Source organism: Eucalyptus grandis, chromosome 8 (genome assembly GCF_016545825.1).
Source record: "Eucalyptus grandis isolate ANBG69807.140 chromosome 8, ASM1654582v1, whole genome shotgun sequence".
Taxonomy (NCBI): Eukaryota; Viridiplantae; Streptophyta; class Magnoliopsida; order Myrtales; family Myrtaceae; genus Eucalyptus; species Eucalyptus grandis.
The window spans coordinates 8,827,126-8,842,851 of NC_052619.1; positions in this window are offsets into that span (position 1 = coordinate 8,827,126).

A 15,726-nucleotide genomic window follows, 5' to 3' on the forward strand; every position below is an offset into this window, starting at 1 on the left:
ATCTGATTTAAGTAAATAAAAGTGCACGGCCTTTACCTATAAATGTTTAGTAGGTGTGCATTGTTTTTGAATATAAGGAAGGGAGTTGTTGGATGTGTAAATTGCGCAAGGGACCGATCGAATAAAAAAAAAAAATGTAAACCCCCAAGTTGTATGGACCCGCTGCAATTGAAATGATATCAGAGTAACATGTTAATAGGGAAAGTGAAAGCTAGAGCGAAATGTGGCGACCCTAATGGATCGGGGGCCGTCAAGGGGTGCCACAGCCTTTGTTGGTATCGAGCTAGGTTTATTTGGAGTGATAAGGTGCCTCGATGGAAATGAGGATAGAATGATGCACACCATAGGATGTAAAATGAAATAATTGAATAACGGGTGATGAGAATTCACTCGTAGATCCCTAGTAGTTTGTTTTGAGTTGCCTTTAGGTACCAGTAACATGTATATGTTACTTATGTAGTAGTAATAGTTGCTTTGGATAGAGACAGTGAGTCTCAGATTTTTCCTGAGGCAATGCTTGGAAATTGCAGGAAAGTTATGGTGCGAGCTGGAAGTGCTCATCCATCGAGGGCTCAAGCCTCTACCGCAAGGGCTGAACCCCGCATGGAAGACATCCCGAAAGCATTGGCCAATATTGGAAATCTGATGGAAAGGCAAGTGCAGCAACAACTCGGAATGGAACGTCGCCCTCAGGGACTGGTGGAACAATTTCTGAAGTTGAAACCACTTAAGTTTAGTGGAATGGGGAGTCCTAAGGAGGCAGAACAATGGATTGATGGAATGGAACGAATTTTCCGGTTGTTGGACTGTAGTGATGCTGAGAAAATAGTTTTGGCAGAGTACCAGCTGGAGGGAAATGCAAAGTTTTGGTGGAGAGCTTCGAGGATACGATCTTTCCACCAATGTACGATGTGAACTGGGAAGAGTTTGTGAGAGCTTTCAATAGGAAGCATTTCTCTGATTGTGCCAAGGATAGGAAGATCACTGAATTTGTTCAATTAGAACAAAGGGAGCCGACAAAGAGACCAAGTATGAGGCAAAATTTTCTGAATTGTCTAGGTATGCTCCTAGGTTGGTTGAGGATCGAGAGGAAAAGGCTAAGAGATTGCTGAAAGGATTAAGGATTGATATTAGGAAACAACTGGTGCCTCTAAATATAAGGGATTATAATGAGATTTATGAGAGGGCACAATTGGTGGAGCAAGAATTAGTGAGAGAGCAATCAGAATCTAAGAGGCAGATGACCTTTAATGATGTTCGAAGGGGTAAGAGACCTTATCCTGATCAAGGTCAACCTTGGGAATCTAAGAAGAGGAATAATTTTGGGAATTCTAGAAAGGTCAGGAGTGGCCCGATTCTAGGAAGAGTACCCTACCAGGGTAATATTTGTCAGAGATGTGGTGGACAACATGGACCAGACCCCGTAATGATCGATTGAAATGTTTTGGCTGTGGGCGAGAGGTCACTTTAAGAAAGATTGTCCACAAGGAAGGTCGCAGCCGAATGTCGCTCGGTGCGACAAGTACAACAAAGTACTATTGGACCAAATCCACCAAGAAATCCACAAAGGCCACCACCACAAGGAAGGGTGTATGCGGTCACTCAAGAGGAAGCAAGAGCTTCCAAAAGTGTTATCTCAGGTATGATTTTGATAGGGGGATAAGAAGGTCTATGCATTATTTGATGTGAGTGACATGCATTCATTTGTGTTCGAAAAATATAGATGATTGTGAGGAGTAGGAACAAATCTCTAGATATGCCTCTTCGTATTTCTACATCGCTGAAAGATATGTGTTATCTACGTTGGCATGTGAGATGAGTGACATAACCCTAGGGGAATGAGATCTAGAAATGGACTTGATAATGATAGTTATGTATGACTTTGATGTCATTGTAAGAATGGACTAGCTCCGTAAGTAATGGACTAGGATGAATGATCTCCCGAGATAGTACTTGCCCGTGTGCTAAGGATAAAACCGTGAGGCTAAGAATGTAATAAGCCAAAGCGGATAATATCTCTGTAAGTTAATCCCTATTGAAACGAGACCCTTCAAAAGTAGATGTGTAGTTTGGGTTCGAACCAAGCGAAAGCTGGTATACCTATAACGTCCCGGTTTGATGAGGGCGGGGAGTGGACGCCGAGGTCAGAGGACCTGAACAAGGAGCGGCTCCTGGCAGGCTTCTAGAATGGCAAAAGGGGACAGGAGTGAACCGAACTATGAACTGAACTGGAAAGGTAGTGTTTCTGGGATAATTTTGTCAGAGTAGCGTAGTGGAAGCATGGTTAAGCTTGTAGAACTCTTGTTTGTGAAAAAGAAGAACATGTAGATGCATTTGTGCATTAATTATAGGCAATTGAATCGTGCGATTGTTAAGAGTAAGTGCCCATTTCCTAGAATTGATGACTTATTTGACCAACCAAGGAAGTTCGGTCTTTTCTAAAAGTTGATTTGAGATCAAGATATAAGTTAAGGATTAAGAAAGAAGACATTCTTAAGACCGTGTTTAGGACTCACTATGGACACTATGAGTTCCTAGTTATGCTATTTGGATAGACGAATGCCTTTGCTGCATTCATGGATTTAATGAATAGGATATTTAAGCCTTATTTGGATCAAATTGTGATTGTCTTCATTTGATGATATCCTAATATATTCTAAAGGACTTGAAGATCATGTGTAGCATCTAAGCGTGGTGTTGCAAGCAAGGCTTAAGAAGTGGATTATGAAGAGCGAGTTATGAATTTGAGGATTAAGTTATGATCATTTGAGCTAAGTAGTGACTTCCTATTTGAGGATTTTATTGGAAGTCTTGATGCGTTACATGGAGGTATTTAGTATGTATAGATTGATCTTGGAAGTCATGAGTTTGAGTGGTCATATGAGACATGAAATTATTTGTGGTTTATATGTCAGAATAATAGGTTTAATCGATAGTGGTCAACTTTTAATTTTAGGTGATGATCTCAGTTTGAAAAATGTTTGGTGGAATTAGTGGACATGATCATTTGTGGTTATAGTCTTTCCAAGGTGAAATGGTGGAAGTTCAAGTTGTGGATTTGATGAATGGTTAGTGATGATTCTTTAGGATGAGATCTGAGATATATTCGGTGGAAACTAGACAAGTTTTATTTTGGTGAATTGTCGATCTTTGAATTGAATGAGTCTTGGTGGACTATAGATATTTGAATCGAAGGAATGATGCTATATTTTAGGCTTGAATCTATGTTGCAGTGAATGCGTAGTGAATGTCTTTGTTGGACTGAACCAAATGAGTTATTGGTGGTGTTGATTTTGATGGTTCTAGGCTTGAATTGGTGGTGACAAAGGTATAAAGATTACACCAATAGTTTTGGTGGGATAGCATGAAGGCGGACTTAGCTAAACACGTTTCCTAGCGTTTAACATGCCAGCAAGTGAAAGTCTACTAACCTATATAATGCATTGCCATTGTTGTCTGATGTAGTGCAATTAAATTGGAAACACTTGAGTTTGGATGTTTTCAAAGCTCTAAGATTTTGCATGTAAATTACTTTGAAAATCTTAAGGTTGGGACTGAGTTTGATGACTCGCCGATGCGTTGATCTTGGTATTTCAAGAAAGACTTAGGATTTTGGTATTTCAAAGTTTTTAGTTTCAAAAATCTTTACGACAGGACCAATATTATCGATTTGCTTAACTATGATTTTCAATACTTCAAGAAATGCTTATGGTTTTTGGAGAAAATTATCACCTGTACATTCCAAGTTTTGAACTTCAATCGAAAAGCAGATTTTGATTGTGAACTGTTTTAGAAAATCTCTTGAATTTCATCAAAATTTATGAGTACTATGACACCGTACAAAGAATTCTGAACTTTTTATAGAAAATGTTCCAACCCATCGGAGTTGGGATTGAGATTGGAATTTTGCCAACATACCGATTTAAATTTACTAAGGGTTTTGATAAAGTATTTTATTTCACGCCGTGATGCAAGTGCAACTTAAGACTTTACATGTGAATTCCGAAAGACATTTGAAATTTAAACGTGATCATGGATTTGATGGATTTGGTATCATGCTTTGATTTTGTGAATTGATTTCAACGATATGAGATGTACCTATTTTCAAATACTATCATTGTTATACCGCTGTGACTTTGAAATTCTTATTTTGCATTATTTGATATCATGAGGTGGAATTTTCAAGAACTCAAAGGATTTTCCACATTGGTGATTTGAAAAAAATTTTGACATGGAAATGACATATGATTTCAAAGCTTGCTGTTGTTGTTGAATGCTTTTGAAAACCTTAGTTTGTATTGTTTGATTTCATGACGGAAGATTCTCAAGCATTCAAAAGAAATTTCAGATGTGGTCATCGTTTTAAAACTGTTTTGGTGGTGAGACAAATTGAGATATGTTAAGAGCTTGCATCCTTAACTTTAGAGGAAGTAACAGCCCGATCCAGGACACATACTCGATCATGAAGCCATCAAAATGGATGAGAAAGTGAGGTACATTGAAGAGCCTATGCAAGTACTGGATTGAAAGGAACAAATTCTCAGGACCAAGAGAATTCCCTTGGTTAAGATATTATGGCGATATCATGATGTGGAGGAAGCCACATGGGAGAGTGTAAATGAGATGAGAGAAAGGTACTCTCACTTATTTCAAGAGACATAGGGAATGTCTAATTTCGAGGACGAAATTCTCTAAGGAGGGGAGAATTGTGGCATCCCAAAATTCAAGTCATCATCTAGAGAAATTAAAGCCTATAATTAGGTAATGAAATTACCTATGGCCTATGTGTTAGCCATTAGTTTTCTTAAGGCTAGGTGTTATTGTGCTTGTGTTTATGAATTTTGAATTTAGGACTATAGGATAAATTAATAATCTATGTTTGGCCATGCACTTTATAAATTAAATTTCAATAAATGAAATGTCGAAAGACTTTGGCAATGTGGAAAATTTAAAGTTTAAAATATTTATAAAAGAAATTAACAAAAAAAAAGAGGAAAAGGTCAATTTTTAGGATGGGCGTTAGGCCCATTGGCCTAAGCTTTTAATGGGCCGAGTTGGCCGGCCCAATAGAGGCCCAAGAGGAGTGGTCGACCAGCCCAACTCCGAGGCCCATGATGCATGCAATAGGACAAGTGGCATGGAGGAGGTGAAGCATGGTGGACACTTGCCTTCCTCCACAATTACACTTGTCCCTCATGCAAACCTAGAGTGCATGCAATATAAAAGGGAAGAAGAGGAGAGAGAATGGCTGGTTAGCCATTCGGCCAAGTGAGGGAGAGAGAGAGAGAATCGTGCGAGAGAGAGAGGAAGCCGAGAGGGAGAGAAAGGAGCCCGTTCGCCGCCGTGTGCCGTCCGCTCGTGCTGTTCGTGAGGTCTAGAGGCAAGTTGGGAATCCACTTTCTACTCTTGCACCAATTTTTTCGCATGAACTGTTTGGAGGCAGAAATTTGTTTGAGCTTGCATGTGTGTTTAGAGTCCGATTTTGGCTTCGATTTCTTCATGAAAGTTGTAGCTAAAATCTTTTAATACAACATACTGAAATTTCGTGGAAAATGATGGAGATTTGAGAGGTCAAACCTTCATCCTACGGAGATGCTAGATCTGGAATATTTTCTTATGAACTGTTTGAGTCAGAATGTTGTGAGAGCTTGCATGCATGTTTATAGTTCGATTTTGGCTGTGATATATTCATTTGAGTTGTAGATAACATCTTAAACTACAACATACTGAAATTTCGTGGAAAATTATGGATATTTGAGGGGTTAAACTCTCATTATACGGAGACCCCAGATCTGGAAAGAGTTTACTGACCTTTGGTTGGATTTGTGGTTTCATGTTGGTTTGTGTTGAGAATCTCACTTCAGTTTCTTCATGAAAGTTGTAGGGAACATCTTAAAATACAACATACTCAAATTTTAAGTGAAAATAACAAGTATATCTTGGTAAATCAACTAGATCTTGAAGACGATGATTCTGGTGATGTGTTCCGAGACACCCGAGACTTCAAGGACCTAAATGATGACTATAATCTGGTTATTTGACCTAGATCTCTTCATGAAACTTGTAAATAATATCTTTATGTATAACATACCAAAAGTTCAGAGAAAACGAAAGAGAATAGGTAGGTGAAACCTCAGTATTTCGGATGTGTGCACTGGACGATGCGGTAATGGATCCAGAAGCTTCGTGAGACTGTATAAAATAAGCTAAACATAATATGGCTTGGAGTTCTTCATGAAAGTTGTACGAAAGGTTCTTGGCTATAACTCAGTAAACTTTCGTAATTTTTGGAGACCGTATGGATATTTTAATTGAATTTCTACGGAAACTGTGCATTCTGGTTTTATCCGAATATTATGGGCTATTTTGTGGAAATTGTGAAATTTTGTGAAATTCGATTTGGCCATGAATTTTTCATGTAATTCTATTGGTTTGTAGTTGCTTGAATTTTTATAATTTTGGGAGTTTATAGATATTGAATTTAATATTTATTTATTAAAAAATAATAATAAATAATAATAAAATAAAAAGGATTATTTTATTGGCCATAAATTCCATTGAATTTATTAATAAATAATTATACATTGTAGCATGTATGATGAGATATTGGTGTATGTATGACATTGAATTGTGATGCATGTGTGAATGCTATGCCAAGTATGACTTGTTTGATGTCACGATATGTGCCATGTTAAATTGAGATCAAAATATTGGTAAATGTGGAAGATGAGAAATGAGATGTATGAGAATATGCATCGTGGTGATGATGATACCGTCGGAGGTGTGAGCTGACGATGCCCCGGGAGTCGGGATGCCCAAAGGTTCGAATGAGTCGATGCCCTTTGGATGCCTGGTTGTATTATGAATACATGCCCGAGGTTTTCCCCGGAGTGTCGGGATGCCCGGTTGTATTATGATACATACTCGGAGGGTGAGGGGTTGTATCATGATGCATGCCCGGAGGGTAAGGGTAACCATTTTCATGGCGAGCCCCGGAGATTCCTCGTGATGCCAGGTGGAGTGCGAGATGCCCAGAGGTTCGAATGAGTCGATGCCCTTTGGATGCCCGGTTGTATCTTGGATACATGCCCGGATGCCTCGTGATGCTAGTTGGGATACGAGATGCCCGGAATGGGAGGGTGCCGGATGTCCGGTTGTATCTTGGATACATGCCCGGATGGTTCTCGCAATGCCAGGATTGGGCACGAGTGATGAATGTGGGATGCAAACATTGATCCCGGGAAAAGAGAAATGCGGCAATTCAAAATGAAATTGAAATTAAATTATGCATGATGATATATGCATGATGTGATGATGATGTTACATGCATGGATGCATGGTAATGATGATGGCACATGTGATATGAGGATATGGTGATGATGTTACATGCATGGATGCATGGTAATGATGATGATATGTGATGTGAAATAATGATGATCACCCATGATATGATATGCATGATGATGATGATGATATGTGATGTGAAATAATGATGATCACCCATGATATGATATGCATGATGATATGCATGGTGATGATAATGATGATGATATATGATATGACATGTGTAATGTGATAATGCCATGATGATGATGACATGTGTAAGGTAATGATGTCATGATGATGATGACATGTATGATACGATGATGATACACATGTATGTGTTATAAATTGATATGATGATGCATGATAGTATGTGTATGGCTTCAAGGTAAGTAATGCTTGCAATGCATGTATGACTTGTATGATGCATTGAGTGGTTATTGGATTCATTTACCTGCTGAGTGGTTGTACTCACCCCTTTTGGGGACCAACATTTCAGATTAGTAGAGGGTTTGAATGGTTGGATGTGACCGTGAGGAGGAGGATAGCAAGGGAAGGAGCTTTTGGATGCCGACACTGATCGATGGACTTAAAGTGTATGACTGTTTGAGGAAACATTGGTCATCTTTTGGCGTATAGCCGAATATAGAAGACTATGACATTTTGATGTACCGATGAATGATGTCCATCTGATTTAAGTAAATAAAAAGTGCACGGCCTTTACCTATAAATGTTTAGTAGGTGTGCATTGTTTTTGAATATAAGGAAGGGAGTTGTTGGATGTGTAAATTGCGCAAGGGACCGATCGAATAAAAAAAAAAATGTAAACCCCCAAGTTGTATGGACCCGCTGCAATTGAAATGATATCAGAGTAACATGTTAATAGGGAAAGTGAAAGCTAGAGCGAAATGTGGCGACCCTAATGGATCGGGGGCCGTCAAGGGGTGCCACAGCCTTTGTTGGTATCAGAGCTAGGGTTTATTTGGAGTGATAAGGTGCCTCAGATGGAAATGAGGATAGAATGATGCACACCATAGGATGTAAAATGAAATAATTGAATAACGGGTGATGAGAATTCACTCGTAGATCCCTAGTAGTTTGTTTTGAGTTGCCTTTAGGTACCAGTAACATGTATATGTTACTTATGTAGTAGTAGTAGTTGCTTTGGATAGAGACAGTGAGTCTCAGATTTTTCCTGAGGCAATGCTTGGAAATTGCAGGAAAGTTATGGTGCGAGCTGGAAGTGCTCATCCATCGAGGGCTGAAGCCTCTACTGCAAGGGCTGAACCCCGCATGGAAGACATCCTGAAAGCATTGGCCAATATTGGAAATCTGATGGAAAGGCAAGTGCAGCAACAACTCGGAATGGAACGTCGCCCTCAGGGACTGGTGGAACAATTTCTGAAGTTGAAACCACTTAAGTTTAGTGGAATGGGGAGTCCTAAGGAGGCGAACAATGGATTGATGGAATGGAACGAATTTTCCGGTTGTTGGACTGTAGTGATGCTTTGAGAAAATAGTTTTGCCAGAGTACCAGCTGGAGGGAAATGCAAAGTTTTGGTGGAGAGCTTCGAGGGATACGATCTTTCCACCAGGTACTGATGTGAACTGGGAAGAGTTTGTGAGAGCTTTCAATAGGAAGCATTTCTCTAATTGTGCCAAGGATAGGAAGATCACTGAATTTGTTCAATTAGAACAAAGGGAGCTGACAGTAGACCAGTATGAGGCAAAATTTTCTGAATTGTCTAGGTATGCTCCTAGGTTGGTTGAGGATCGAGAGGAAAAGGCTAAGAGATTCCTGAAAGGATTAAGGACTGATATTAGAAAACAACTAGTGCCTCTAAATATAAGGGATTATAATGAGATTTATGAGAGGGCACAGTTGGTGGAGCAAGAGTTAGTGAGAGAGCAATCAGAATCTAAGAGGCAGATGACCTTTAATGATGTTCGAAGGGGTAAGAGACCTTATCCTGATCAAGGTCAACCTTGGGAATCTAAGAAGAGGAATAATTTTGGGAATTCTAGAAAGGTCAGGAGTGGCCCGATTCTAGGAAGAGTACCCTACCAGGGTAATATTTGTCAGAGATGTGGTGGACAACATGGACCAGGACCCTGTAATGATCGATTGAAATGTTTTGGCTGTGGGCAGAGAGGTCACTTTAAGAAAGATTGTCCACAAGGAAGGTCGCAGCCGAATGTCAGCTCGGTGCGACAAGTACAACAAAGTACTATTGGACCAAATCCACCAAGAAATCCACAAAGGCCACCACCACAAGGAAGGGTGTATGCGGTCACTCAAGAGGAAGCAAGAGCTTCCAAAAGTGTTATCTCAGGTATGATTTTGATAGGGGGATAAGAAGGTCTATGCATTATTTGATGTGAGTGACATGCATTCATTTGTGTTCGAAAAATATAGATGATTGTGAGGAGTAGGAACAAATCTCTAGATATGCCTCTTCGTATTTCTACATCGCTGAAAGATATGTGTTATCTACGTTGGCATGTGAGATGAGTGACATAACCCTAGGGGAATGAGATCTAGAAATGGACTTGATAATGATAGTTATGTATGACTTTGATGTCATTGTAAGAATGGACTAGCTCCGTAAGTAATGGACTAGGATGAATGATCTCCTGAGATAGTACTTGCCCGTGTGCTAAGGATAAAACCGTGAGGCTAAGAATGTAATAAGCCAAAGCGGATAATATCTCTGTAAGTTAATCCCTATTGAAACGAGACCCTTCAGTAGATGTGTAGTTTGGGTTCGAACCAAGCGAAAGCTGGTATACCTATAACGTCCCGGTTTGATGAGGGCGGGGAGTGGACGCCGAGGTCAGAGGACCTGAACAAGGAGCGGCTCCTGGCAAGCTTCTAGAATGGCAAAAGGGGACAGGAGTGAACCGAACTATGAACTGAACTGGAAAGGTAGTGTTTCTGGGATAATTTTGTCAGAGTAGCGTAGTGGAAGCATGGTTAAGCTTGTAGAACTCTTGTTTGTGAAAAAGAAGAACATGTAGATGCATTTGTGCATTAATTATAGGCAATTGAATCGTGCGATTGTTAAGAGTAAGTGCCCATTTCCTAGAATTGATGACTTATTTGACCAACTTTGCAAGGAAGTTCGGTCTTTTCTAAAAGTTGATTTGAGATCAAGATATAAGTTAAGGATTAAGAAAGAAGACATTCTTAAGACCGTGTTTAGGACTCACTATGGACACTATGAGTTCCTAGTTATGCTATTTGGATAGACGAATGCCTTTGCTGCATTCATGGATTTAATGAATAGGATATTTAAGCCTTATTTGGATCAAATTGTGATTGTCTTCATTTGATGATATCCTAATATATTCTAAAGGACTTGAAGATCATGTGTAGCATCTAAGCGTGGTGTTGCAAGCAAGGCTTAAGAAGTGGATTATGAAGAGCGAGTTATGAATTTGAGGATTAAGTTATGATCATTTGAGCTAAGTAGTGACTTCCTATTTGAGGATTTTATTGGAAGTCTTGATGCGTTACATGGAGGTATTTAGTATGTATAGATTGATCTTGGAAGTCATGAGTTTGAGTGGTCATATGAGACATGAAATTATTTGTGGTTTATATGTCAGAATAATAGGTTTAATCGATAGTGGTCAACTTTTAATTTTAGGTGATGATCTCAGTTTGAAAAATGTTTGGTGGAATTAGTGGACATGATCATTTGTGGTTATAGTCTTTCCAAGGTGAAATGGTGGAAGTTCAAGTTGTGGATTTGATGAATGGTTAGTGATGATTCTTTAGGATGAGATCTGAGATATATTCGGTGGAAACTAGACAAGTTTTATTTTGGTGAATTGTCGATCTTTGAATTGAATGAGTCTTGGTGGACTATAGATATTTGAATCGAAGGAATGATGCTATATTTTAGGCTTGAATCTATGTTGCAGTGAATGCGTAGTGAATGTCTTTGTTGGACTGAACCAAATGAGTTATTGGTGGTGTTGATTTTGATGGTTCTAGGCTTGAATTGGTGGTGACAAAGGTATAAAGATTACACCAATAGTTTTGGTGGGATAGCATGAAGGCGGACTTAGCTAAACACGTTTCCTAGCGTTTAACATGCCAGCAAGTGAAAGTCTACTAACCTATATAATGCATTGCCATTGTTGTCGATGTAGTGCAATTAAATTGGAAACACTTGAGTTTGGATGTTTTCAAAGCTCTAAGATTTTGCATGTAAATTACTTTGAAAATCTTAAGGTTGGGACTGAGTTTGATGACTCGCCGATGCGTTGATCTTGGTATTTCAAGAAAGACTTAGGATTTTGGTATTTCAAAGTTTTTAGTTTCAAAAATCTTTACGACAGGACCAATATTATCGATTTGCTTAACTATGATTTTCAATACTTCAAGAAATGCTTATGGTTTTTGGAGAAAATTATCACCTGTACATTCCAAGTTTTGAACTTCAATCAAAAAGCAGATTTTGATTGTGAACTGTTTTAGAAAATCTCTTGAATTTCATCAAAACTTATGAGTACTTTGTGACACCGTACAAAAGAATTCTGAACTTTTTATAGAAAATGTTCCAACCCATCGGAGTTGGGATTGAGATTGGAATTTTGCCAACATACCGATTTAAATTTACTAAGGGTTTTGATAAAGTATTTTATTTCACGCCGTGATGCAAGTGCAACTTAAGACTTTACATGTGAATTCCGAAAGACATTTGAAATTTAAACGTGATCATGGATTTGATGGATTTGGTATCATGCTTTGATTTTGTGAATTGATTTCAACGATATGAGATGTACCTATTTTCAAATACTATCATTGTTATACCGCTGTGACTTTGAAATTCTTATTTTGCATTATTTGATATCATGAGGTGGAATTTTCAAGAACTCAAAGGATTTTCCACATTGGTGATTTGAAAAAATTTTGACATGGAAATGACATATGATTTCAAAGCTTGCTGTTGTTGTTGAATGCTTTTGAAAACCTTAGTTTGTATTGTTTGATTTCATGACGGAAGATTCTCAAGCATTCAAAAGAAATTTCAGATGTGGTCATCGTTTTAAAACTGTTTTGGTGGTGAGACAAATTGAGATATGTTAAGAGCTTGCATCCTTAACTTTAGAGGAAGTAACAGCCCGATCCAGACACATACTCGATCATGAAGCCATCAAAATGGATGAGAAAGTGAGGTACATTGAAGAGCCTATGCAAGTACTGGATTGAAAGGAACAAATTCTCAGGACCAAGAGAATTCCCTTGGTTAAGATATTATGGCGATATCATGATGTGGAGGAAGCCACATGGGAGAGTGTAAATGAGATGAGAGAAAGGTACTCTCACTTATTTCAAGAGACATAGGGAATGTCTAATTTCGAGGACGAAATTCTCTAAGGAGGGAGAATTGTGGCATCCCAAAATTCAAGTCATCATCTAGGGAAATTAAAGCCTATAATTAGGTAATGAAATTACCTATGGCCTATGTGTTAGCCATTAGTTTTCTTAAGGCTAGGTGTTATTGTGCTTGTGTTTATGAATTTTGAATTTAGGACTATAGGATAAATTAATAATCTATGTTTGGCCATGCACTTTATAAATTAAATTTCAATAAATGAAATGTCGAAAGACTTTGGCAATGTGGAAAATTTAAAGTTTAAAATATTTATAAAAGAAATTAACAAAAAGGAGAGGAAAAGGTCAATTTTTAGGATGGGCGTTAGGCCCATTGGCCTAAGCTTTTAATGGGCCGAGTTGGCCGGCCCAATAGAGGCCCAAGAGGAGTGGTCGACCAGCCCAACTCCGAGGCCCATGATGCATGCAATAGGACAAGTGGCATGGAGGAGGTGAAGCATGGTGGACACTTGCCTTCCTCCACAATTACACTTGTCCCTCATGCAAACCTAGAGTGCATGCAATATAAAAGGGAAGAAGAGGAGAGAGAATGGCTGGTTAGCCATTCGGCCAAGTGAGGGAGAGAGAGAGAGAATCGTGCGAGAGAGAGAGGAAGCCGAGAGGGAGAGAAAGGAGCCCGTTCGCCGCCGTGTGCCGTCCGCTCGTGCTGTTCGTGAGGTCTAGAGGCAAGTTGGGAATCCACTTTCTACTCTTGCACCAATTTTTTCGCATGAACTGTTTGGAGGCAGAAATTTGTTTGAGCTTGCATGTGTGTTTAGAGTCCGATTTTGGCTTCGATTTCTTCATGAAAGTTGTAGCTAAAATCTTTTAATACAACATACTGAAATTTCGTGGAAAATGATGGAGATTTGAGAGGTCAAACCTTCATCCTACGGAGATGCTAGATCTGGAATATTTTCTTATGAACTGTTTGAGTCAGAATGTTGTGAGAGCTTGCATGCATGTTTATAGTTCGATTTTGGCTGTGATATATTCATTTGAGTTGTAGATAACATCTTAAACTACAACATACTGAAATTTCGTGGAAAATTATGGATATTTGAGGGGTTAAACTCTCATTATACGGAGACCCCAGATCTGGAAAGAGTTTACTGACCTTTGGTTGGATTTGTGGTTTCATGTTGGTTTGTGTTGAGAATCTCACTTCAGTTTCTTCATGAAAGTTGTAGGGAACATCTTAAAATACAACATACTCAAATTTTAAGTGAAAATAACAAGTATATCTTGGTAAATCAACTAGATCTTGAAGACGATGATTCTGGTGATGTGTTCCGAGACACCCGAGACTTCAAGGACCTAAATGATGACTATAATCTGGTTATTTGACCTAGATCTCTTCATGAAACTTGTAAATAATATCTTTATGTATAACATACCAAAAGTTCAGAGAAAACGAAAGAGAATAGGTAGGTGAAACCTCAGTATTTCGGATGTGTGCACTGGACGATGCGGTAATGGATCCAGAAGCTTCGTGAGACTGTATAAAATAAGCTAAACATAATATGGCTTGGAGTTCTTCATGAAAGTTGTACGAAAGGTTCTTGGCTATAACTCAGTAAACTTTCGTAATTTTTGGAGACCGTATGGATATTTTAATTGAATTTCTACGGAAACTGTGCATTCTGGTTTTATCCGAATATTATGGGCTATTTTGTGGAAATTGTGAAATTTTGTGAAATTCGATTTGGCCATGAATTTTTCATGTAATTCTATTGGTTTGTAGTTGCTTGAATTTTTATAATTTTGGGAATTTATAGATATTGAATTTAATATTTATTTATTAAAAAATAATAATAAATAATAATAAAATAAAATGGATTATTTTATTGGCCATAAATTCCATTGAATTTATTAATAAATAATTATACATTGTAGCATGTATGATGAGATATAGGTGTATGTATGACATTGAATTGTGATGCATGTGTGAATGCTATGCCAAGTATGACTTGTTTGATGTCACGATATGTGCCATGTTAAATTGAGATCAAAATATTGGTAAATGTGGAAGATGAGAAATGAGATGTATGAGAATATGCATCGTGGTGATGATGATACCGTCGGAGGTGTGAGCCGACGATGCCCCGGGAGTCAAGATGCCCAAAGGTTCGAATGAGTTGATGCCCTTTGGATGCCTGGTTGTATTATGAATACATGCCCAGAGGTTTTCCCCGGGAGTGTCGGGATGCCCGGTTGTATTATGATACATACTCAGAGGGTGAGGGGTTGTATCATGATGCATGCCCGGAGGGTAAGGGTAACCATTTTCATGGCGAGCCCCGGAGATTCCTCATGATGCCAGGTGGGGTGCGAGATGCCCAGAGGTTTGAATGAGTCGATGCCCTTTGGATGCCCGGTTGTATCTTGGATACATGCCCGGATGCCTCGTGATGCTAGTTGGGATACGAGATGCCCGGAATGAATGTGGGGTGCCGGATGTCCGGTTGTATCTTGGATACATGCCCGGATGGTTCTCGCAATGCCAGGATTGGGCGCGAGTAATGAATGTGGGATGCAAACATTGATCCCGGGAAAAGAGAAATGCGGCAGTTCAAAATGAAATTGAAATTAAATTATGCATGATGATATATGCATGATGTGATGATGATGTTACATGCATGGATGCATGGTAATGATGATGATATGTGATGTGAAATAATGATGATCACCCATGATATGATATGCATGATGATATGCATGGTGATGATAATGATGATGATATATGATATGACATGTGTAATGTGATAATGCCATGATGATGATGACATGTGTAAGGTAATGATGTCATGATGATGATGACATGTATGATACGATGATGATACACATGTATGTGTTATAAATTGATATGATGATGCATGATAGTATGTGCATGGCGTCAAGGTAAGTAATGCTTGCAATGCATGTATGACTTGTATGATGCATTGAGTGGTTATTGGATTCCTTTACTGTGCCGAGTGGTTGTACTCACCCCTTTTGGGGACCAACATTTCAGATTA